Source organism: Hylobates moloch, unplaced genomic scaffold (assembly GCF_009828535.3).
Source record: "Hylobates moloch isolate HMO894 unplaced genomic scaffold, HMol_V3 SCAFFOLD_8, whole genome shotgun sequence".
NCBI classification, from domain to species: domain Eukaryota; kingdom Metazoa; phylum Chordata; class Mammalia; order Primates; family Hylobatidae; genus Hylobates; species Hylobates moloch.
Genome location: NW_026652283.1, coordinates 54617600 through 54644151, shown reverse-complemented (window position 1 = coordinate 54644151; position 26552 = coordinate 54617600). Strand labels below are relative to the sequence as shown.

Genomic DNA, 26552 nt, shown 5'->3' with positions numbered 1-26552 from the left:
ATCTAAAGACTGAAGTGACTTTATCTTTGATTGCTGAGTGGTAACAGGAGAAAGAGAATGAATTCCATTGATTTTACCTACACAGGAGCTAAAGGTTGAGGGTGTTTATTCATCCAGGGCAAGGTCTGTGGTCTAGAGCCTTAGAATGTAAAGATAATCTGATAAATAACTTGTACTAAGATGTTAATATACAAAAAATGGTTCTCAATCTCCCTGACCATAGAAATATTTATATCTTAATAGGATACAGAGTTAAAAATAAAAGCAATTTCCCCCAAAAAGAGAATTTTAGGCATTAACAAGAAGGCAAGGAGACACTGCTGATATTCCTCAAATTATGCAAGAAAGCCTATTCTATCCCTCTTATAAATACATACGGCCTAAAAGCGGCAAATCTCTTCTGAAGATACTAAATTAACAGGGTTAGACAAATGTCCACCCAGAATATTATGTGGTACTTTGCACTGTAAAATATAGATACAATAAGCCCTGAGTATTTATAAACTATTAAAAATCATAAGTTCGGCCAGGCACAGTGGCTCACGCTTGTAATCCCAGCACTTTGAGAGGCTGAGGCGGACGGATCACTTGAGGCCAGGAGTTCGAGACAAGCCTGGCCAATATGGCAAAACACTGTCTTTATTAAAAATACAAAAATTAGCTGGGCTTGGTGGCGGGCGCCTGTAGTCCCAGCTACTCAGGAGGCTTAGGCAGGAGAATCGCTGGAACCCGGGAGGCGGAGGTTGCAGTGAGCAGAGATCATGCCATTGCACTCCAGCCCGGGCGACAAGAGCGAAACTCGGCCTCGAAAACAAAAACAAAAAATAAGTTAACAGAGAAGTCTTCATTCTACATACATTCTTCCAAAACTATCAAGAAGTATTTTGAAAGTATGCTTTAGGAAATAGCTCATACAATTAGAATAACATAACCACAAACATTAAAGTTAGAAAGGCTGTATTTTTTTTTTTTGAGACGGAATCTTGCGCTGTCACCAGGTTGGACTGCAATGGCGCGATCTCAGCTCACTGCAACCTCCATCTCCCTGGTTCAAGCAATTCTCCTGTCTCAGCCTCTCTTGTAGCTGGGATTACAGGCACGTGCCACCACGCCCAGCTAACTTTTGTATTTTTAGTAGAGAGGGGGTTTTACCATGTTGGCCAGGATGGTCTCGATCTCCTGACCTCGTGATCCACCCACCTTGGCCTCCCAAAGTGCTGGGATTACAGGTGTGAGCCACCATGCCCAGCCAGAAAGGCTTTTAATAGCTTTTTAGAATAACAATTTACTTTGTCCCAAACAATACCAAGCTAATTATTTTAGGCAGAGAATCTATGGATCAAAAGAGACTTAAGATAATGGATCAATTCCATTGGACATATTATTAAGTATTATATCAATTATTAAATGTATCATTGTGATGTGTAGATCTTACCTGGATATTAATTTTAAAAGCTGAAAAAGAATGAGATTTGAACACTGACTGGATGTGACTATATAAAAGCAAAACATACAAATTTTTTAAAGGAATAATTACAATGCCACCTACCTTCTCAAGAAAACCCTGAAGTATGATACTGTTACTTGCAATAAAAAGAAAATGGTTTCTGGCCGGGTGCGGTGGCTCATGCCTTTAATCCCAGCACTTTGGGAGGCCGAGGTGGGCGGATCGCGAGGTCAGGAGATCAAGACCATCCTGGCCAACATGGTGAAACTCCGTCTCTACTAAAAATACAAAAAGTAGCTGGGCATGGTGGTGGGTGCATGTAGTCCCAGCTACTCAGGAGGCTGAGGCAGAAGAATCACTTGAACCCAGGAGGCGGAGGCTGCAGTGAGCCGAGATCGTGCCCCTGCACTCCAGCCTGGGGGAAAGAGCAAGACTCTGTCTCCAAAAAAAAAAAAAAGGTTTCAAATATACTGGTAAGGCTGGGGCGCGGTGGCTCACGCCTGTAATCCCAGCACTTTGGGAGGCCAAGGCAGGCAGACCACCTGAGGTCGGGAGTTCGAGACCAGCCTGACCAACATGGAAAAACTCTGTCTCTACTAAAAATACAAAAAATTAGCCAGGCGTGGTGGCGCATGCCTGTAATCCCAGCTACTCGGGAGGCCAAAACTTTGAAATATATATATGTGTGTGTATACATATATATACATATATATGTATATATATATATATGTATGTGCGTATATATGAATGACTACTAGTTCATATTATTTCAGCCCAGGCACAGTCTTAAAACCTTCTACAACTTTTTTATACCCCTCAAATTTTCTATTGGGGCTGAGCACAGTGGCTTACACCTACAATCCCAGCCCTTTGGGAGGTTCAGGTGGGCTGATCACTTGAGGTTAGGAGTTTGAGACCTCAAAGTGTTGGCGCATGCCTGTAATCCCAGGTACTCAGAAGGCTGAGGCAGGAGAATCACTTGAACCTGGGAGGTGGAGGTTGCAGTGAGGCTAGATCGTGCCACTGCACTCCAGCCTGGGTGACAGAGCAGAGACTCTGTCTCAAAAAAAAAAAAAAATAATAATAATAATTCTATTGGTTCTAAGCAAAAAGGAGAAAGAGAAACATAATTATAAGGGTGCTTATCCCCTGACCTTTTAGTGTCTTTCCCCCGTGGAATTTTTAGTTTTTTTAAAAAAATTATATTTTAAAATACAGACTAGGTCTTGCTATGTTGCCCAGGCTGATCCTGAACTCCTGGCCTCAAGCAATCCTGTTGCTTCATCCTCCCAAAGTACTAGGATTACAGGCATGAGCTACTATGCCCGGCTGAAATTTCTTAGAGCACTTTTTATTTCAAAAGCAGGAGAAAAGATATGAGTTAGTTATGTTTTTAGCAGAAATGGGTAAGGTACCAAACATAGCCACAATAGCAATAGGATGTCAATGCCAGAGAGAGAAAATAAAGAGGGGCAAGATGTTAGACCAGGCTGACAGCTAGCTCCTTTACCCTTTTCCCTGGTCCCCTTGAATGGGTCCTCTGTTCCCTGCCCTGCCCAGAACAGAAAAGCCACCACCAGTCACTTGGAACTGGCAGAGACCAGACTTCCATTGCCAAGAATGTTTCACAATAATAAAAGCTTAGTTAACATCTGAAGGCTTAATTAGAATATTACAACAGACAAGTCTGAAGTTACCTAAATGAAATAAATGAGCTACTTTCAGGGTAGGATAGTGGGGGAACCACTCTCCTTAAATGGATGTCCTTAAGGGAGAAAATATCTAGCTCTTAATTTTAGTCTCTTAGCAGACAGATATCCTAGGGAGGTTTTACTACTGTCTGGCATGCCACTGTCTTGTAAGTCTAATAAATGAGAATGTGAGCTCATGCCCTAGGCAGTGAAACTAAAGGCTGATGAAAGGGAATGATGAAGCAAATTAACAAAGAAGACTGCATGCTAGACTGCCAGACAAGTAGACACATTCTTCTTTTTTTTTTGGGAGGGGGGTGGGGGTACGAAGGCTCCTTCTGTCGGCCAGGCTGGAGTACAGTGGTATGATCTTGGCTCACTACAACCTCTGTCTCCCGGGCTCAAGCAATTCTCCTGCCTCAGCCTCCCAAGTAGCTGGGATTACAGGTGTGTGCCACCACGCCTGACTAATTTTTGTATTTTTAGTAGAGACGGGTTTTCACCATGTTGGCCAGGCTGGTCTCAACTCCTGATCTCAAGTGACCCGCCTGCCTCGGCCTCCCAAAGTGCTGGGATTACAGATGTGAGCCACCATAACTGGCCAAGTAGACACATTCTTACCAGTCTCTACAGTCACGAGTTCGTTAGTGGGGGCGGTGGGAGGGTGGGGATGGTTAATGGGTACAGAAAAATAGAATAAATAAGATCTAGTATTTGATAGCACAACAGGGTGACTCTAGTTAATAATAATTTAACCATACATTTTGAAATAACTAAAAGGGTATAACTGGATTGTTTGCAACATAAAGTATAAATGCTTGAGGTGATAGATACCCCATTTTCCCAATGTTTAACTGGATACTCTATTATACATGGTATTCCTATATTAAAATATCCTATATACCCCATAAATATATACACTATGTACCCACAAAAAAATTTTAAAAAGTTTCTAAGAAATTGATCAAAATCAATCACTCCTTTTTAACTATATGCATGAAAGGTTGTTATAAAGTTCTATTTAAGATTATCTCATTTTGGGAGCTGAAGGCAAATATCTAGCATATTCAAGTGCTGTTCAAGAAAACAAAAATAATAAGGCTTTTATTAGCAGCAGTCAGTATTCGTTCTTAGTGTTGTTACACATTCTTTTTTTTTTTTTTTTTTTTTTTCCAGACAGATTCTCATTCTGTCACCCAGGCTGGAGTGCAGAGGTGCCATCTTGGCTCACTGCAACCTCCGCCTCACAGGTTCAAGCAATTCTCCTGCCTCAGCCTCCCAAGTGGCTGGGATTACAGGTGCCCACCACCATGCCTGGCTAATTTTTGTATTTTTAGTAGAGATGGGGTTTTGCCATGTTGGTCAGGCTGGTCTCGAACTCCTGACCTCAGATGATCCACCCACCTCGGCCTCCCAAAGTGCTGGGATTACAGGCATGAGCTAATACGCACAGCCAAGTGTTGTTACATTTTCTTATCCTAAGAAAACCATTAACAGGTACACTTTTTTTTTTTAAATAAAACCTTGCTTTTGATATCCAACACTTAAGAGAGTGAATCAATCAACAGAAGAGGAAGATTTAATTTAACTCCCTAGCCTAGGAGAGATGAGCAAGTGAGGAGCAGGTTCCTATTTCTGACAAGAAGAACAGGGATTAAAAACAATGTGAGAAATAAACAAAAAAACAAGCCACCAAACACTGTCAGACCACTGAACCCTAGTTGCAAGCCAGGCTGCTACACTAAGCATCCTGATTATTCCAAAGATGCCCTGAGATTCAAGCCAGCCCTTCTAGCCTTTGCCAAAGAGGCACAGAAACAGCCAAGTCAAGTTCCAAGAATAGTCATGGCATACCATCCCCCTCCAACTACAGTCATCCTCAGGGAGATTGTTTCTGGGAGCATCTTGCCCTAGGACTAACAGCAGAAGTCAGGAGGGGAGTCAGTTGTTACTACTGTTTCCTTCCTTATCCAACAAAACTTCAAGAAACAGTAGATTAAGGAACCTGGGATTTAACCACAATTAATTCATTTAATTTGATAACAATTCATTTAATTGGGGGTGGTAAAACAGTTACCTCTTTTGTAAATCTAGTATTTCAGGGACCATCTGGGAAACCACAGGTGCTAAAATCAACTTTTAAAATACTTAAGAATAAAAAGTGGACAGTCCTTTTCTGCAAAGTTAGACTATGTACTAAGAGGTTATGAAACCAGTATAAAAGCAGCTTTTTGGATGGAGAATAAGAACTTCTCATACCTCAGTCATCAGTAACCAAGGGAAAAATTGCTATTAAAATTTATTTTCCTTAATGAATTATGGTCCATTTGGGCATCATAGACTTCTAATAGAATACCCACAATACGGGATCCAAGACTCTGGTCTCCCTACTCGTTGTATGTATAAAACATTCTGCTGTGTATTTAAGGTGCTATGTAAATACGCCTATACTAATATTTCTGCAGGGATATAATTACACAAAATGGAATACACAAATTTTGGTAATAAAAGGTTCAAGTTCTGACATGCCAAAATTCTACTGAAAGTAACAACTATATTAAAGCTTGTAGTGGCCAGGTACAGCAGCTCACGCCTGTAATCCCAGCACTTTGGGAGGCTGAGGTGGATAGATCACTTGAGGTAAGGAGTTCGAGACCAGCCTGGTCAACATGGTTTGAAACCCTGTCTGCACTAAAAATACAACAATTAGCTGGGTGTGGTGGCACACACCTGCAGTTCCAGCTACTTGAGAGGCCAAGGTAAGAGGATTGCTTGCTTGAACCCGGGAGGCGGAGGCTGCAGTGAGCCGAGATCCCGCCACTGCATTCCAGACTGGGTGACAGAGCAAGACTCTGCCTCAAAAAAAAAAAAAAAAAAAAAAAATTATTCGTGTAAGAAATCTTTAGAGTATGCAGATTCATGCTCCAAAAACCCAAGACATTTTTAGTAAGCTTATAGTTTCCTTGTCCACTGTTTCAACTAAATGACCTTATAACTAAAATTAGGAACAGAGAGAATAAAAACTTATGGCAAAAGTATCAAGATCTGGACTTTAAAAAGTAAGAACATAGGGCGGGCATGGTGGCTCATGCCTGTAATTCCAGCACTTTGGGAGGCCAAGGCAGGTGGAATACTTGAGGCCAGGAGTTCAAGACAAGCCTGGCCAACATGGTGAAACCCCGTCTCTACTAAAAATACAAAAATTAGCTGAGTGTGGTGGGCTGGGACGGGGTGCCTGTAATCCCAGCTACTCGGGAGGCTGAAGTAGGAGAATTGCTTGAACCCGGGATGTGGAGGTTGCAGTGAGTTGAGGAGCCATGATCACGCCACTGCACTCCAGCGTGGGTGACAGAGCAAGACTCTGTCTCAAGAAAAGGAAGAACATCTAAAATAAAGCCTTCTTATAGGAACAAATAATACCCACTGAACAAGTCATTAAATCTGAGGAATACCCAGATTACATAACTTTTGACGTCAGAGTATAAAAGAAAAGGAGCATTGATAAAAATTAGGAAACACAACTACATTAACGATAGTTACATCCTAAGCAGGAATACAATTTAATGAGTCACCAGTTTAAAATGTGCAAAACTCAGACCTAGAAGGGTAAGGCTTATATAATGTTGTCCAATTATTTAAAGTGCTCAGATAATTCCTCCACATGAGGATTAACTCTGCAATTCTAAGCTTCCTATCCAACATCCCAATCCCATAATAGGCAATCACATTATACTAATTATGACTGTCATGATTTATACTCATTGGAATACTGATTATTTCACAAGTCAAGTGTCTAAGCAATTTTGACCTTGAAAAGGCAAGAAAATGAAATTTAAAAGCCAGAGATATTCAATATATAACATTATATAATGTAAATATTAGGAAACAAGAACAACAGCTATCTTAAAGGTGTTTTTTTTTGTAATAGAAAGTACCTAGGAAGAACAGGCCCAGAGTTAGGGGGTACTAAGGTAAATAAGACATGGTCCCTGGCCCTCAACAACCTCATGTACTAATATGGGAAAAACAAAAAAGTAAATCAGCTCTTATAATACAGAGATATATGTTTTTGGTATCATAGAGCAAAAGTGTCTACTAGGATACACAAAAAGCAGAGAAGGCCTCTTGAAAGAGGATTCTTGGCCTGAGTCTTAAAGGAAACTCAAGAATTAGCCACTGAATAAAAGCAAGTTAGCATGTAAAATAGTACAACTGTGATATATATTAATACTATATTCTTTCATTCAAGAAATATTTCTTGGCTGGGCATAGTGGCTCATGCTTGTAATACCAGGACTTTGGAAGGGCGAGGCAGGGGGATGGCTTGAGGTCAGGGGTTCAAGACCAGCCTGCACAACATGGCGAAACGCTCTCTCTACTAAAAATACAAAAAAAAAAAAAATTAGCCAGGTATGGTGGCACACACCTGTCATCCCAGCTACCTGGGAGGCTGAGGTGGGAGGATCACTTGAGCCTAGGGAGGCTGAGGCTGCAGTGAGCCATGCACTCCAGCCTGGGTGACAGACTGAGACCCTGTCTCCAAAAAAAAAAAGGCGGGGGGAAATACTTCTGGACCACCTACTGTATGCCACAGACAGGCTATATTTACAGGCCCACCTGTACTTTAGTATGGCTACAGCCTCAGGAGCATGTATGAGATTGGGAATGCACCAAATTATGAAAGCCTTGGATGCTCTGTTAAGGAGTTTGGACCTCACTCTAAAGATGGTAAGAAATCAATAAAGGCTGGTAAGCAAGGAAGCAACAAGATGAGAGTTGTATATACCCTGACTCAGGCTTTCTTATACGTTCCCTCTGAGGAGCTGCCACGAAGGTTCTAGAGGAGAGGAAGGAGCTGATATGCCCCATGTTTCACAGATACTGCATGAGACTCTGCTGCTAAGGCCTACCACCTCTCTACCCCCATGTTCTATCATCAGACTTCACTAGTGGAATAAAAAGGTCCAGTACCAGTAGCAGGTAGGAAACAGAAAAGTAACGGAGAAGAAAGAGAGTTCCTGTGGCCAAGATGCATAAAGGTCACCTCCAGGGAACTATTCATATTTTAAACAGAATACTATACCAACAAAATAATACTAGAGGATATTAAAACATCTGATAAAGTAAATTTTATGTTGTGTTTATCACAATTTAAAATAATTTTTAAAAGAAAAAAATTATCTGAAATTTAGGTGAAACATTTTTCTATTCTGTCATTTAAAATGATAAAGATCAGTTCAGAGTATATTTAATAATAATTCTCCCATTCTTCCTTCACATTTAAAGAATTCTTCCAAGTCCACTCCCTACCACAAAGCTAAATGTGCAAAAATGCAAAAAGCGTGTTAATTATTTCATTGGGGGAGAGAAGAGAATCACATCCCAAATGGACAACATCCAATAACCAACTATCCTTTAGACTTGCAATGGTGCAAACTGCCACCAAAAAGAATGCACATGGATTTGGACACATTCTAACAGTACAGCTGTCTGTCCAGGCATGCTGCTGAAAGAACAGTGCATTCCTCCTTGTTCCATCTTCCACCCACCTTAAGCCCCATTATGAAAGGGAGTTTAAACAAAACTATCATATTTAAGCCTCTAATATATGTGTGTTTTCAATAAGATCAGCTAGGTAAAAATAGTGGCAGTAAACCCCTCCAACATTGCCCTGAGATTAGAGTCTGAAGATTTCTGATGAGGAAAATAATTTCGGTAATGTATATTTGTCAAAAGTTTTAATTTGAGATTGCAATCTAGGTGCAAAGATAGGGAAATAAGTTACTTTCAGAAAACTGATATAGTATGGTAGAGGAGTGAGTATTGAGAATCAGAGTAATGGGATCTGAGTCCTAAATAGCTAGCCTATCAGCAGCTTTGTGACCTTGGGAAAACTGCCCAACCTCTCTGAGCTTCAGTTGTCTCATTTATGAAACATGATTAATGATGCTTACACCATCTATATCATGGTGTTGCTGTGAAAAGCAAAGAGCTAAATGTAATCCTAACTCAGCACACTCTAATGCACCCTCTCAATAATCTCAATTTCATGCAACTCTTTTTGAATACCATGTTTTATATTTCCAGCTCATTCTTTCTAATACATAAATTCATATAATCTTGTGACCCCACCAGATCTCCCATCTACTGACCGCTATCTTTGAACTATCTTTTTTTAATTTTTATTTTATTTTTGAGACAGAGTCTCACTCTGTCGCCCCAGCTGGAATGCAATGGCGTGATCTCGGCTCACTGCAACTTCTGCCTCCCAGGTTCAAGCAATTCTCCTGCCTCAACCTCCCGAGTAGCTGGGACTATAGGCACGCACCACCAGGCCCAGCTAATTTTTTTTTTTTTTGTATTTTCAGTAGAGACAGGGTTTCACCATGTTGGCCAGGATGATCTTGATCTCCTGACCTCGTGACCCGCCCGCCTCGGCCTCCCAAAGTGCTGGGATTACAGGTGTGAGCCACCGCACCCAGCCTATCTTCAAACTATCTTTTCACTGTTCCTCACCCTGTGAAGTCCTCTCTTCTCTCCTTACCAGCTTAAGTTCCATGGTCCATCATTATAATCACTACTTGGACCTACTTACTTTGCAGAACCACAAGCCGGGTAAATTCAACTATTCTCCTACTCCTAAAGTGAAGGTGGCTGGAGAAAAAAAGCACAAAACCAAGCTGACTGGCCTCACTTTTAACTCAGAACCTTTAGCCTCAAATGAGCCCTTAACACTGGTGATCGTACTGTATTTCTCTAGTCCATTCACTTTCCCACTTTTCTAGACAATTATAGGCTCTCCTCCCTTTTCAAACTCCTAATAGCTTCCTTTCTTACTAAGCCAATGACCTGGCTTAGAAAATTAAAGTAATCAGAGAAGATCTTCCAGGGTATTTGACTTTCTGTTTCTGAGCTGTTTCACTTAAGATAATGGCTTCCAGTTCCATCCGATATGTTGCCACAAAAAGACATGATTTCATTCATTTTTATAGCTGAATAGTATTCCATTGTATACAGATATCACATTTTCTTTATCCATTTATCCTTTGATAGATACTCATAAACCTTTTAATGTTAATTGCTAGCTTTATGGTTGTATTTATTATTATTTTGATTTGAATTAACATTTTGCATATTTAAATTTATTTAGGAGAGTTAAGTATGCAGTGTTAGTGGAAACATTTTTGGTTAACAGCTTATAGAACCTTATTAATTTTAACAAGAAGGACCAGTTTGGCTTTGTAGGATATCTGATTTATGGAATATTTTAGGATATTAGGGATATTTTAGGATATCAGTATTTTTTTTTTTTGAGGTACAGAAAACTGGAAGTGGATTGTCATAGTATTGCTGGTAAGAATCACTGGGGCTCTTGATTTAACAAATAGCTAAGTTTTTTGTTTTTGTTTTTGTTTTGAGACAGTGTCTTACTCTGTCACCCAGGCCAGAGTGCAGTGGCAAGATCACGGCTCATTGCAGCCTTGATCTCCTGGGCTCAAATGATCTCCACTCAGCCTCCCAAATAGAGAACTGCATGTTCTCACAAGTGGAAGCTAAATAATGTGTTCACACGGACACAGAGTGTAGAATAGGACACTGGAGACTCAGTGGGTGGCGCGGGAGGTGAGGGATGAGAAATTACTTAATGCATACGACTTACATTATTCAGGTGATGGTTCCACTGAAAGCCCAGACTTCACCACGACGTAACAAAACTGTACTTGTACCACTTAAATTTACAACAACAACAACAAAAACATTAGAAAGTTTAGATAAATATGTATCCCTAGAAAGTACAGGTTGATTTTCACTTAAAGGAAGACAATCACAAGGCTGTTAACCTTCTCAACAAAAAGAGCGCATCTTTCTATGTATGCAGAAAGCACTCAACTCAGGTCAAATAATCACAAAGCAACAATCTAACAAAAAAAGGTAATTCCTGTTTTTTTTTCATGCACAACTGAAACGATAAAAAAATTATAATACAAACGTAAGTTAAAACGTTGTAGAGCAACGTTGCCAGACGACCAAAGTTCTGGTCTTTTCTCTGCCATAACTAGATATGGGAATTTTACTGTTTCCATTTCTTCATCTGTAAAATTAAGGAGCAGGGGAAAAGATCACTCTAAAATTATTTCAGAGTTTTCTGAGCTTCTTCCTGATGAGCAAGGAGACTTGTGGTCTGGTTCTTGGACTTTCCTAGCAGCATGGCCCCTAAATGCCAGTCTCCATTCCCACCTCAAAAGAAGAAACCAAGACCACCTCCTGTTCTGAGACTGGAAGAGACATCATCAGCCTCTCTAGACTTGCCGAAGAAGAGAGAAAAAGAACAGCAGGAAGCAACTGAACATATTGATGAAGTACAAAATGAAATAGACAGGCTTAATGAACTGAGGGAGGAGATTCTGAAAGCAGAACAGAAAATAAACTCTGTCAGCCATTTTTTTCAGAAGAGGTGAGAATTGATGGCCAAAATTCCAAGTTTTGGGGTTACAATGTTTGTCAACCATCCTCAAGTGTCTGCACTGCTTAGGGGGGAGGACGAAGAGGCACTGCATTATCTGACCAAAGGTGAAGTGGCAGAATTTGAAGATACTAAGTCAGGTTACAGAATAGATTTTTATTTTGATGAAAATCCTTCCTTTAAATTTCATCTGAATGAGAGTGGTATTCCATCTTCAAAGTCCACTGAAATCAAATGGAAAGCTGGAAAGGATGCGATGAAACATTCAAGTCAAACACAGAATAAAGCCAGCAGGAAGAGGCAGCAGGAGGCACCAGAGAGCTTCTTTATCTGGTTTACTGCCCTTCTGATTCAGGTGCTGATAAGTTAGGAAAGTTCATCAAAGATGACATTTGTCCCATCCCATTACAGTACTACTTGGTTACCGATATGGATGATGAAGAAGGAGAACATGATGAGGAGGAGGAGGAAGAAAAGGAAGGATTAGAAGATATTGATGAAGAAGGGGATGAGGAAGATGATAATGAAGGGGAGAAAGGACAGTAGGATGAAGGAGAAGATGACTAATAGAACACTGATGGATTCAACCTTCCTTTTTAAAATTTTCTCCAGTCCCTGGGAGCAAGTTGCAGTCTTTTTTTTTCCCCTCTTGTGGCTCACTTGCCCTGTTCTTGAGGTCTCTTTTCTATACACCATGATTCTCAACTTATTTGAGGGGTAAATACCTTGAGCAGTATATTATGGGAAAAGAGTCTCTACCACTTTCTGTTCCAAATTCATTTTTATCCCTTCCTGTCTGAACAAAAACTATATGGAATCAACACCACCGAGCTCTGTCGGAAAAAAGAAAAACCTGCTCCCTTCACTCTGCTGGAAGCTGGAGGGTGCTAGGCCCCTGTGCAGTAGTACACAGAATTCTAGCTTCTTTCCTCCTTTCTCTGTATACTGGACTCAGACAGTACACTGTGTCTCTACGTGAATATGGACAGTTAGCATTTACCAATATGCATCTGTCTACTTTCTCTTGTTTAAAAAGGGGGAAGAAAACTTTAAAAAATGGGGTTAGAGAAGGTCAGCAAAGGGTGGATTTGAGATGTTTGGGTGGGTTAAGCGGGCATTTTGACAACATGGCTTCTCTTTTGGCATGTTAAATTGAGACGTCTGACAGACATCCTTGCAATTTAAGGTAATACTTTTAAAATAAATTCTCTCCTAATGATGACTTGAGCCCTGCCACTCAATGGGAGAATCAGCAAAACCTGTAGTATCTTATTTGGAATTGACATTCTCTATTGTAATTTTCACCCTGTTTTTTTTTTTTTTTAATTTTCTTTTTGTTTCACTGGAAAGATGATGCTCAGTTTTAAAAGTTAAATGTACAAGTTGCTTTGTATAAGTCGCTTTGTTATAATAAAACTAAATGTATTCACAAAGGAAAAAACTTATTTCAGCTCAAACACCTTATGATGCCATGACCCAAAGTGAGGTATGCCATATTACATTTTCTTATTTTAAACAGAAATTAAAAGTACATAAGTTTGAGTTAAAGATAGCATTATATTGTTTTTGACTAAAAGAGGTAGCTGTACATAAAGATGATAGCAATAATAAAAACCCATGAAGATATATAATGAGAATTTATTAGTAAGAATATACAATGCTTTCCCTGGATAAAGTTACTTCTGTAATACAATTTTTTTAATTTAAAAAATTACCTTCTAAACCATTAACTTGAAATACTTAATAGCTACTTTTCTAAGTCCTATTTTAGGAAGCCTAGACAAGCAAACCAAATTAATAGAAATTGAGAGTAGAGAAAATTAGCAATGGGCCGGGCGCAGTGGCTCACGCCTGTAATCCCAGCACTTTGGGAGGCCCGGGCGGGGAGATCACTTAAGGCGAGGAGTTCGAGACCAGCCTGGACAATATGACGAAACCCTGTCCCTACTAAAAATACAAAAATTAGCTGGGTATGGTGGGGCGTGTCTATAATCCCACCTACTCGGGAGGCTGAGGCAGGAGAATGGCTTGAACCTGGGAGACGGAGGTTACAGTGAGTCGAGATGGCACCACTGCACTCCAGCCTGGGTGACAGAGGGAGACGCTGTCTTAAAAAAAAAAAAAAAATCAGCAATGCCCTCTTCTGGGCTACAACTACTTAATGAGTAATGTATACTAGCCTTGGAATTTATTTCACAATTCTTTCTGAGCATGTGTGTTTGGGTTTATCAGCCATTTCAACTTCTTTTTTGTTGTTGTTGTTTTGAGAGGGAGTTTCGCTCTTGTTGCCCAGGCTGGAGTGCAATGGCATGATCTTGGCTCACTGAAATCTCTGCCTCCTGAGTTCAAGCGATTCTCCTGCTTCAGCCTCCCAAATAGCTGAGATTACAGGCGCCCACCACCATGCCCAGCTAATTTTTTGTATTTTTAGTAGAGACGGGGTTTCACCATGTTGGCCAGGCTGGTCTCAAACTCCTGACCTCAGATGATCCACCCACCTCAGCCTCCCAAAGTGCTGGGATTACAGGCGTGAGCCACCACGCCCGGCCTCAACTTCTTTCTTAAACCTGACTGGATCCAGCAAATATTTATTTAAAGTTTTGTCAATATGCCGGGCTTTCCCTTTAACTTTCATTTCCCGTTTCTCTTCTGCTTCCAATACTATTTATTTATTTACAGAGTCTCGTTCTATCACTCAGGCTGGAGTGCAGTGGTGCAACCTAGGCTCATTGCAACCTCCGCCTCCCAGGTTCAAGCAAGTCTTGTGCCTCAGCCTCCCAAGTAGCTGGGACCACAGATGCATGCCACCATGCTTGGCTAATTTTTGTATTTTTAGTAGACACAGGGTTATGCCATGTTGGCCAGGCTGGTCTCTAACTTCTGACTGCAAGTGATCCGCCTGCCCCCACAAAGTGCTGGGATTACTGTTGTGAGCAACCACGCCCAGCCCCATTACCATTTATAGTGTACTTTTCAGTGTCCACCTTGGTTTTCCATTTTCTACATCTTTACCATGTCTGGTCTCTTTGTCTCTCTTATATGTGATTTCATTTTTGACTCAAGGGCCTTCATTCACCCAGTTAGGTATTAGGAGTTCTGAGATCCTCAAATTTCAGATTTCCCACATTCCACCTCCTTTCTGCAATACCAGATGTAGCAGGTTTGCCAGTAAATTCAAACATATTATTCTGTCAGTTTAAATTTTCCAAGTTGACAATTTTATATTCCATTTATTTTCATCACTAGAAACTTGGTTGCTTAAAGTCTAAGGATTTTGCCTTTTAAATACTTTCTAGCACTTTGATATACATTGGAGAAACCAAAGAAGTTTCAGATTCAAAATGTCATCTAGTCAAAATGGAGAGGAAAAAATAGCACCCAATATTTAATTTGTCAAAACTGTGCAACACAGCCTTTTTTGGAAGGCCTAAGGAAAAAAATTATTGTATGCTATAATATAACTATAAAAGGTATTGGAGTTTCTTTGGGGAATTTTACCATATTTCTTGAAATATGGGATCTGTACAAATTTGAACCCCTCCAGAGTTTAATTATAATTCCTAAAGTTATCATTTACAAATATAAATGTTCATTATGAATTCATTTTTACTTCTTACCTCCATTCCTCAAGGGGTAAAAGTCAAATCTAGGGAAGAAATAATACTAACTAAATTTGATAAAGCTCACTGTATCTAGTACAGTGTTGTATACTCTATGGCTATTTCAGACTCATAACTAATCTCTCTGCTTTCACCATTGTCCCCGAGAGTTTACTCTCCACAAAGCAGCTAGACTGAACCCTATAAATCTAAACTCTCCAAAAGATTCCCATCCCACTCAGAATAAAATCCTACTTCCTTATTATGGTATACAACCCCTACATAACCAGTCATCAGCAATCCCCATCACTACTCCCACACAATTCTTTTACTTTCTTTTTCCTCTTATATATTATCCCCTACCATTCTCCTTCAGCCTCCTCTCCAGCCAGTCTAGCCTCTTCTGCCATTCTGGAAGGAGATACACCTCTACTGTAAATACAGTCTCCAGACTTTTGCCCTTGATGGTCCTCTTCCTGAAACGTTTTTATCTCAAAAGCCACAACTTTGACTCCTTCGGACAGTAATTCTCTGCTCAAACGTTACCCCATCAGAGGCTTTCCCCAGCCATCCAATCTAAAACAGCACATCTGCTGGGCGTGGTGACGCAGGCCTATAATCCCAGCACTGTGGGAAGCCAAGGTGGGTGGATCACCTAAGGGCAGGAGTTGGAGATGAGCCTGGCCAATATGGCGAAACCCCATCTCTACTAAAAATACAAAAAAAAAAAAAAAATAGCGGGATGTGGTGGCACACACCTGTCATCCCAGCTACTCAGGGGGCTGAGGCAGGAGAATTGCTTGAACCCAGGAAGTGGAGATTGCAGTAAGCCGAGATCACACCACCACACCCCAGCCTGGACAACACAGCAAGACTGTGTCTCAAAAAAATAAATTAAAACAGCACCTCTACTATCACTCTCTCCCTTTACCCAGCACTATCTTCCTCCCTACCACTAATCATCACATTATATAGTAAATAAATATTTAGTTAGCACCTGTTTCCACCCACTATAATGTAATTTCCATGAAGGCTGTGATTTGTTCAGTGCTGTATTTCCAGTGCCAAGAAACTACCTGGTAGGTGCTCAGTAACTGTTGAGGAGACGAAAATTTAAAATGTCTGACTCTAGAATCCATGTTATCAACTTTAATTATTCATACACACCAAAGAAGTCCTTTAAATAATAAATGTTAAAAGTATATTTAAACTGAGACTATTGATTGCCTCTAGAGAAGAGGCTAAAGGGAGAGAAATATAGGGCGATTAAATGTATGCATACTCCTTAAATCTTGAACTATATTAATGAGTTAATTTTTCAAAATTAAACAAAATGTAACATGTTAATTTAACAGGTTATAACAATGACTGAGTTACATTAACTTTCCAGTTTAACTCTGCATTCTCAGGATGTGGAACACTAATGGCCAAAACATGACACTCTTCATGTTGTTCTCGGGTGTTTTCTGTTGTTGTTATTGTTGTTGTTTTGAGACAGAGTTTTACTCTTGTTGCCCAGGCTGGAGTGCAATGGTGCGATCTGGGCTCACTGCAACCTTCGTCTCCCAGGTTCAAGTGATTCTCCTGTCTCAGCCTCCCGAGTAGCTGGGATTACAGTATGCACCACCACGGCCAGTTGTTTTGTATTTTTAGTAGAGATGGGGTTTCACCATGTTGGCCAAGCTGGTCTCAAACTCCTGACTTCAGGTGATCTGCCCACCTTGGCCTCCCAAAGTGCTGGGATTACAGGCGTGAGCCACTGCGCCCTGCCCTGTTCTAGGGTATTTTAATAAGACTCTCCAGGAATTTCTCAGAGCACAAGAAGTTAAATGTTACTTTCTTAAATGTTCCCTACTCTTGTATCATATTACATCTTAATTAGCGATCGCCTTGTCACTAGGAAGTTGTTATGTACATTCATTTGTTCATTCATAAAGGGTGACACAGCCACCAAATGGTAATGGAGTCTGAGGATAGAAAAAACAAAACCCCAAAGTGTTTTGGCCTACTCTCACCACTCAACACAATTATTTCTAACACCAGATGTGTGGGGTTATTTCCTCCACACACCAAGCAAGCAGTGTACAAGCTGGGTGTCTTACAATTTAACTCACTTCTATCTACCTAGAGACAGAAGTGCACAAGCTGGGTGTCTTACCATTTTTTTTTTTTTTTTTTTGAGATGGAGTTTTGCTCTTGTTGCCCAGACTGGAGTGCAATGGCGCGATCTCGGCTCATGGCAACCTCCGCCTTCCATGTTCAAGCAATTCTCCTGCCTCAGCCTCCTGAGTAGTTGGAATTACAGGCATGCACCACCATGCCGGGCTAATTTTGTATTTTTAGTAGACACAGGGTGTCTCCATGTTGAGGCTGGTCTCGAACTCCTGACCTCACGTGATCTGCCCGCCTCGGCCTCCCAAAGTGCTGGGATTACAGGCGTGAGCCACCGGGCCCAGCCTGGGTGTCTTACAATTTAACTCAATTCTAATTCTATCTACCTAGAGATAGTGTCAGATTCCACAAGGCCAGGGCTCAGGCCCACATGACTGTCCCAGACTTCAGATGCCATTTCTGATTGATTGGCAATAAACTGGGGTTTCCACAACCCCCTCCTTGGTTAGATTAATTTGCAAGAGTGGCTCACAGAACTCAGGGAAACACTTTACATACGTTTACTCATTTATTATAAAGGATATTACAAAAGATACAGATGAACAACCAAATAAAAAGATACACAGAGCAAGGTGTGGGAGAAGAGGGGCTGAGCGGAGTCCTTCAGGAACTCCCATGTGTTCAGCTATCCCAAAGCTCTCTGAACCCAGTACTTTGAGGTTTCGTGGAGGCTTCATTACATAGGCATAGCTGATTAAATCACTGGCCATTGTTGATGACATTAACTTTCAGCCTCTCTCCCCTCTACAGAGATGTGGGGGGTGGGGGGTGGGGTGGGGTGGGGTGGGGGGTGAGTGCTGAAAGCCCCAACCTTCTAATCACGCCTCTCCTCAGTCTTTCAGGTGACCAGTCCCCATCCTGAAGCTATCTAGGGGTCCCCAGCCTCCAGTCATCTCATTAGCATACAAAAGACGCTCTAATCACTAGGGGGAGTCCTAGAATTTTAGGAGGTTTTTTTTGGCCAGGAAACGGAATAAAGACCAAATATATATTTCACAATATCACATGTTTCATTGTTATAAGAAATTCTGTCACCAAAGTTGCCATAACAAAACAATATTCCAAGATATGGTCCATTATATCCAGGATTTAAGGTCCTAGGCCTGGTAATGGAGTTGAGAGGAAAAAGCGTTGAGCAGGAAAAAGAAGAGGCAGCGATCCAGCCACTTCCCACTTCCCCTTCTAACCACAGCTAGTCCCTATTTAGAGAGGAAGCCACTCCCAGTTCTCTTGAAAACAGTGGTCCTCTCAACTGCCAAGAAGGCCACAGGAAGAAAGTCACTTTCAGAAAAGAAAACCCAGAATGATGACAGTAATGAAATCCCTCATGGACCAATTCTAGACTAATGGTCTTCCCAGTACTTTATATTCTTACTACATCACAAAGGATAAGGATTATAAACCCAAAGTTAGAAAGAATAAGCACTGATTTCTGCCAGCTATAAGATAATAGACAATTGCACTTAATTTTCACAATCAAATAAGGCTGTATACTTTTCCAACTCTTCTATACTAAATTATTAGATGTTGTATGATAGTATGAGAACCTTAATCTTTCTGTATGAAATCCCTTTTTTTTTTTTTTTAGACGGAGTTTCGCTCTTATTGCCCAGGCTGGAGTGCAAAGGCGCAATCTTGGCTCACTGTAACCTCTGTCTCCTGGGCTCAAGCAATTCTCTTGCCTCATCCTCCCAAGTAGCTAGGATTACAGGCATGTGCCACCACACCCGGCTAATTTTTTGTATTTTTAGTAGAGATAGGGTTTCACCATGTTGTCCAGGCTGGTCTCGAACTCATGACCTCAGGTGATATCCACCCGCCTCGGCCTCCCAAAGTGCTGGGATTACAGGCATGAGCCACCTTGCCTGGCCTCTGAAATTACTTTATATACACATATTCTGCTATCATTTAAATAATCAACACTCTGTAAAGGTTTTTAAAAATCACTAAAGAGTTTTCAAAAAAATTACTAAGAAACAGTCTGTGTCATGTTAAATGACAGATGGAACAATTACTCAATTGAAATGAGACAGAAAATCTGACAATCAATTGGAAACTGTCATATAAAAATTAAGCTTGGACCTAAGCAAAAGCATTACAAATGGTTTTTCTTTTGCTTTTATATTCTCTTTAAGAAAAATACATTTAATTGCAAACAAAGTATAAAGCAGAAGAGTAACAGATACTTTGTGACATTTTACCATTCCCCTACAGTCAAAATATAACAAAATATTTGAACCAATCATATTTCACTCCTTGGTTAGTCACTGTATATAGCAGGGACTCTATACTCAGTAGTTATAGATTTAGTTACGAAAAACAATCCACAGGAATACCTTGGCTCTCACTCTACCAAAGGTAGATACGGCTGGCATCTTGAGCATGCTAGTCAATCTATCCAAACGCACAACTACTAGTATCTCACCACTCTCTAGCTGTTTCCTATTTCATTTCATTAGGGAGACAGAGACAAACCAAAAAATATGATAAGAGAATGTCAAATGCAACCCTTCCACCAACACTGTTATCTCCACAACATCCTATAAAATTATCACTCAAGCTCGAATTACAACAAACTCTCAATAAATCCCAGACCACTTTCATTCTCAGTGGACAAATAAATATCCTTGTTCTTGTCCCACACTGCCTGAATTTCCATTTTCCAAGTCATGTTGTCATAATGGCACATCAATTCACTCACTTGTTGTACCTGTAAGTACCAGAAAAATCAAGTAAATTGACTCAAGGAGGTTGAGTTAAATCTGACAATTGACTTAACCTTTAATTACTTATGTGCCAGACATAAAAGAATGAAACACATGGCATGCAGAAAAATTGTACAATCATATCACATAGAAAAAAATTTTAAACTATGTGACGAAAAGTAAATTAATAAGTTTTGGTTAATCAAAGTATGTTCTGAAACATTAAGTCTGATAACTTCTTCCTAATAAATACGAGTGAATTATTTTCTTAAAATTTTGCTATTTCAAGTACAGAACTTTTTACATATTTTTCTTTAAAGCATTAAGTCACACTGTATTATGTCTATTTGAATTACTACTTAAATTACTAGGAAGAAATCAAGATAACATTAAACTCTTAAAATATCTTTGGTAACAGAATGAATTATCTTCTGTGTTGTTGTCTATATCAAAGGTCATATCATATTTCATACTTTTCTAAGGTAAACATTTAAACAGCATACATGGTATGATGGAGAAAATTATAACAAACTCACACCAAATTATCAGCCTTTCTGAATTTCCCAAAAAGGGCACAACTTGCAAAAAAAAAAAAAATGAGAACTATAATTTTCATGTATCAAGAAAAAAATATAATAAGCAGTTTTTCTAAAGTGCTCAAAGAAGTCAATTTGTGGCAACACTACCAGAAAAAGTGACCTATGAAATCACACAAAATTTCTGAACTTTAAAAACGTACTAGGCTCTTTCTAAAGCTGAATATTATTGTCAAATCAGTAACTCAAACCAGCCCTAAATGTCTGCTTTTTTTTTTTTTTTTTTTTTCAGGTAGGCAAGTGGGATTTAATTTTTTGTTTGTTTCTTTTTCGAGACAGAGTCTCGTTCTGTCACTCAGGCTGGAGTGCAATGGCGCGATCTTGACTCACTTGCAACCTCGGCCTCCTAGGTTCAAGCAATTCTCCTGCTTCAGCCTCCCGAATAGCTGGGATAACAGGCGCCTACCACCACACCCAGCTAATTTTTTGTATTTTTAGTAGAGATGGAGTTTCACCATGTTCACCAAGCTAGTCTTGAACTCCTGACCTCAAGTGATCCACCCTCCTTGGCCTCCCAAAGTGCTGGGATTACAGGTGTGAGCCACCGTGCCTGGCCTAATTTTTTGTTGTTGTATTTTGTTTTTTTGGGTTTTTTTTTGAGACGGAGTCTCGCTCTGTCGCCCAGGCTGGAGTGCAATGGCGCGATCTCAGCTCACTGCAAGCTCCATCTCCCAGGTTCACGCCATTCTCCTGCCTCAGCCTCCTGAGTAGCTGGGACTACAGGCGCCCGCCACCACGTGGCCCGGCTAATTTTTTGTATTTTTTTTAGTAGAGATGGGGTTTCACCTTGTTAGCCAGTATGGTCTCGATCCTGGCCTAATTTTTAAGTTATAGCAGCAACTGGATTTTCTTCCTAAGTACTGGAGTATCCCCTAGTGGACTGGTGAGGAACGGTTTCTTGACTTACTAATCAAACTCTGTCATAATAAATTCACTTTTTTATAATCTCACCCAAATATCTTTTTTCCCATGGTCAAAACAGAGTTAATATTAGTTTTTATAAATTTCATAATTTTGACTACAGTGAAGGTCCTGCAAGGTAGAAACACTTTTTTTTGACAAATGCCATTTCCAGTGTTTCAAATACAATAACCTCTTTCAAGAATCTTGTTACATGAGCACAAATTTAGTAACAGAAAAATCAATCATCCTTAATAGTTTCTTAATGGACAAAGGAAGTTTTTATGGAAATTAAACTACTTCACTGAACTAAATGTCAACAATCAAATCATGAACATTAAGCAGAGTGCTTTCTAAAGAGCCAGGGGTTATCAAAGATAAATTTGAGAAACTATTGATGGAGGCTTGAAATGATTTTTTTACATATCATATAATTTCTGCTAACATGGAATAAGGATTTCTAAAAAACAATTTTTAAGGTATCAACACTCTATTTACACACAAATTAAAACTCTACACACAAAACACTTCATATTTCTGCAAATAATTAAAATCCACTGACGAATACAAGGGCTCCAGCTAGCAGTGTGACTGGAACCTTGTGAGAGACCCTGAGCTAGAACCACCCAGCTAAGCCACTCTCAGATTTCTGACACTCAGAATAAATGTTGTTTGTTTTAAGCTGCTAAATTTGGGGATAACTGGTTACTCAGCAACAAATATGTTGTGTTTACTATGCTTAAAGAAAAAAAGAGGGTAATGATGGTAAGAAGAAAATGGCACTAGAAAACAAAGACCAACAAGTCAACAACAAAAAAGCAAACAGATTCAAAAATGGGCAAAGGACTTCAAAATTTCTCGAAAACAGATACACAAATAGCCAATAAACACTTGTTAAAAGATGCCCAACATCACTAATCATTAGGGAAATGCATATCAAAACGACAATGAGAGGCCAGGCATGGTGGCTCACGCCTGTAATCCCTGCATTTTGGGAGGCTGAGGCGGGCGGATTGCCTGAGGTCAGGAGTTCGAGACCAGCCTGGCCAACAAGGTGAAACCCCGTCTCTACTGAAAAATACAAAACTTATCCGGGCATGGCGGTGCGTTCCTGTAGTCCCAGCTACTCAAGAAGCTGAGGCAGGAGAATTGCTGGGACCCAGGAGGCAGAGGTTGCAGTGAGCTGAGATCGCGCCACTGCACTCCAGCCTGGGCAACACAGCAAAACTCTGTCTCAAAAAAAAAAACAAAAAACAGTGAGATACCACATCACAGCCATTAGGATGGCTATTATTAAAACACACACGAACACAGAAAATAACAAATGTTGGTGAGAGTATGGAGAAACTAGAACCCTTGTGCATTATTGGTGGGAATATAAAATGGTAAAGCCACTACGGAAGACAGTATGGTGGTTCCTCAAAAAAATTAAACATAGAATTACTGTATGATCCAACAATTCCACTTCTGTATATATATATTCAAAAGAACTGAAAGCAGGAACTCAGATATACTTGCATGCCCATGTTCATTGCAGCATTAGTCACAATAGCCAAAAAGTGGAAGCAACCAAAGTAGTTCATAAAGAGATGAGTGGATAAAGAAAATGGGCTACATACACACCATTAAATATCATTCAGCCTTTAAAAAAAAAATGAAATTCTCATGCACGTTACAACACAGATGTACCTTGAAGACATTAAGTTAAATGAAATGAGCCAGTTACAAAAGGGCAAATACTATATGATTCCATTTATATGAGGAACCTAGAATAGTCAAACTCATAAAGGCAGAAAGTAAAATGTGGTTGCCAAGGGCTAGAGGAAAAGGGCAAACGGGGAATTACAGTTTAACAGATGCAGAGCTTCAGTCTGGAAGAAGAAATGAGTTCTGGAGATGTATGGTGGTCATGTATGGTTATATGGTAGTGATGGATGGTTACACAACAGTATGAAAAGCGCGATGGCTCACGCTTGTAATCCCAGCATTTTGGGAGGCCGAGGTGGACCGATCACTTGAGGCCAGGAGTTCCTCCCCAAATCCAAGTTCCCAGATGCCAGCCAAGGGCCAACCTTGCAAGTAGAACTCGCTAAGCATATCAGTCTCAATCAGGCCTGCTATGTTAATTCTTTCTGCACAACTGAGATGTTCTCTTTGGAAATAACATGGTTTTTTGTCTTGTTTTTGGAGTTCTGTGTTTTTCTATTCAAAATGCACCCCCATTTCCTGTCACTTTAACTAAAATTACCTTATTGAAATTTGTATCTTTTTTGTAACTTAGCAGCTACTTATGCCCAACTTTTAAAACTTTTACAAGCCACAAATATGGTGGATATACTATGGGATGATTAAATTATTTGTCTGTACTTAAGTAGAATACCTATGAGAAAAATCCCTTTAAGATTTAAAGATGGTAATCCAAGGTGATTCCCTCTCCAAGGGGGACATCCAGTGTCCCTCTCAGGAAAGTAGCAACTTGGAATAGAATCTGGCATGCCTAAGGCATTTGGGGAACAGGGCTTGTTATTTCCTCTGCCTTCCTTGGCTGCCTACATGGATACCTAAGAGTCTTCCTTTCGGGATAGCGTGTCCTCTCGTGCACATGCTGGCACATGCTGAAGAGTTGTCTTTCTTGACGTAGGTCAGAGGCATTGATATGTGGCAAGTTTCTTTAGTCATCAACTATGACCTTCCCACCAATAGGGAAAATTATATCCACAGAATCGGTCAAGGTGGACAGTTCGGCTGTAAAGGTGTGGCTATTAACATGGTGACAGAAGAAGACAAAAGGACTCTTTGAGACATCGAGACCTTCTACAACATCTCCATTGAGGAAATGTCCCTCAATGCTGCTGACCTCATCTGAGGGGCTGTCCTGCCACCCAGCCCCAGCCAGGGCTCAATCTCAGGGGTCTGAGGAAGAGCAGGAGAGGGGAGGGAAGGGAGCCAAGGGATTGGACATCTTGTCACTGTCACTTTTTGAGGAAAAAGAAAAAAAAGATTTAAAGATGGTAAAAAAAAAATCTTAGCACACTGGGATAAATATCATTTGATGCAATTTAACATATATATTATTATTGGTCTTCTATACTGTAACAGAATTGGTAACTATTAATACTTTTTTAGCAAAGAAAAACGTGGCTCTTACTTCTGCTTATTACCAATTAATATGCACATTTACAAATTAGCTGCTAACACGATGGAAGTGCTATTCTTTTAAAAATCACCACCTAAAAACTAGACAGGAAACCCACGCTTCCCTCTTAAAAGAAATTAACTCATGACATTTTAAAAGGAATTAGCCTTGCTGTCCTCCTACACATTTTTGTTTTTAATAGTTAACAGTACCTTAGACTGAGTATGTTTTGTTCAACAGGTCACATAAAAAATTAACATCACAAGAATATTTTACCTCAATTTAAAAAATAGGAAAGAAGCTTAAATACCTGTACACAAATGTGTACTTCCTTAGTTTTTGGTTACACCAGCAAATTAATAACACTGGACTGTAAGTGAATCAGTGATTGATCTGTACCCTGAAATAACTGCTGAAATGTCTTCTGCCTTTTTCCCCTACAGTCACTTCTGTTAACATATGTCCTGTCCTCATGTAAACTTAATATGAGCTCAAAAGAATGAAGAATACAGACGCCTTCAAGGAACTGAATCTAACAGAAGAAACAAATAACAATAAAAATTGTAAGACAAAAGTACTGGATGTTAAATAGTGTGAAAAGAAATAAATGTGAAGTAAGTTCTAAAAAGAGGTAAAAACAAAAACCAACCACCAAAAACCCTTTCTCCTTCAATTTCAGATTTTCAGTTTAGAAGGTTCAAAATATATGAGTGAAAAATGACACCAAAAAATTGCTTTGTATTTGTTTTGGTTAGCAATACAAAATGATACACATCAAACAGGCTTTAAAAGGATACACCCCAGAACTTTTATTAGATTGTTGTCTCCCAGTAGGAAAGTGGGTATGGGGTTTGTTTTTAGTTTCTGCTTGATTTTTTCCCGTAATAAAACATACTGCGTTTGTAAAAAGAAAAGATTTTTTTTTTTCATTTCCCATCAGAGAAGTGAAGGAAGAATGTAGTATATAAATGGCTTATATTTTTTCTTTTTCCTAAAGACAAAACAAAATCTCTGTGTTTTAATAAACATTTTATACTTGCAAAAAGACTGAAGGTTTTCCTCTCTTCTGTTGCCTTTGTAAGCTGTTTCCTTAAAACTCAGTGATCAAAATAAATAAAATACAACTAAGTACTCCAGCAAAGATCTTCAAATTGGAAACCAGTTAGTATGTACCATCACCCTCCCCATCAGTACAGACTGCCCTCTCACTGAGGTCATCCTCTCCAGGTAACTTTCCTGGATCATCCCTCATTTTCAAGTATTATTATCCCAAAGATCATTCTTCTCAAAGTAAACAGTCTTTTTTTGTTGCTATGTTCATTGCAAATAAGAAAAAAAAAAAAACCTCTATTTTTATTATTGTTACAAGCTATACACAGAAGCCCATGCATTAAGAAAGGCATCTTGGTAGGCAACAGCTTAGAGTTAGGTCTCAGGTCTCATGTTCCAGCTCTGGCCCCACATACTATACATTATTTCATTTAGTATGAAACTGGGATAAGAGAATTCTTTTGTCAAATTACGTGGCAGTATCACACTGTTTTAAATACTGCATTTTTATAACAGGCAGCATAGCCTGGTGGTTAAGGGAGTACACTTGAGCTAAACTGCCTGGCTTTGACCCTTGTCTTTACCACTTCCTTGGCTGTGTGGCCTTGCGCGCGTTATTTAACATCCCAGTAATTCAATGTCCTTATTTGTAAAATGGAGATGATAATGATACCTATCTAATAGAAAGAGCTGATGTGAGGATTAAAAGTTTTAGGCTTTTAAAATATTTCCATTTATTTATGTATTTATTTAGAGATGGAGTCTCTCGCTCTGTCGCCCAGGCTGGAGTAC

General features: G+C 39.7%; 2 protein-coding genes, 1 non-coding gene and 1 pseudogene across 5 annotated transcripts in view; 3 read left to right on the top strand and 1 right to left on the bottom strand.

The window, feature by feature from the left end:
• The window catches only part of FAM20B (FAM20B glycosaminoglycan xylosylkinase), a 253546-nt gene that overhangs the window by 142615 nt on the left and 84379 nt on the right, over positions 1–26552 (top strand). The gene's annotated exons all lie outside the window — the stretch shown is intronic.
• The window catches only part of ABL2 (ABL proto-oncogene 2, non-receptor tyrosine kinase), a 115100-nt gene that overhangs the window by 62371 nt on the left and 26177 nt on the right, over positions 1–26552 (bottom strand). The window lies entirely within an intron of this gene.
• Positions 11297–12478, top strand: LOC116473182 (protein SET-like; annotated as a pseudogene).
• LOC116474008 (small nucleolar RNA SNORA67) lies at positions 23991–24131 on the top strand. Its single transcript, XR_004249552.1, has one exon. It is a non-coding gene; the product is annotated as a small nucleolar RNA SNORA67 (small nucleolar RNA).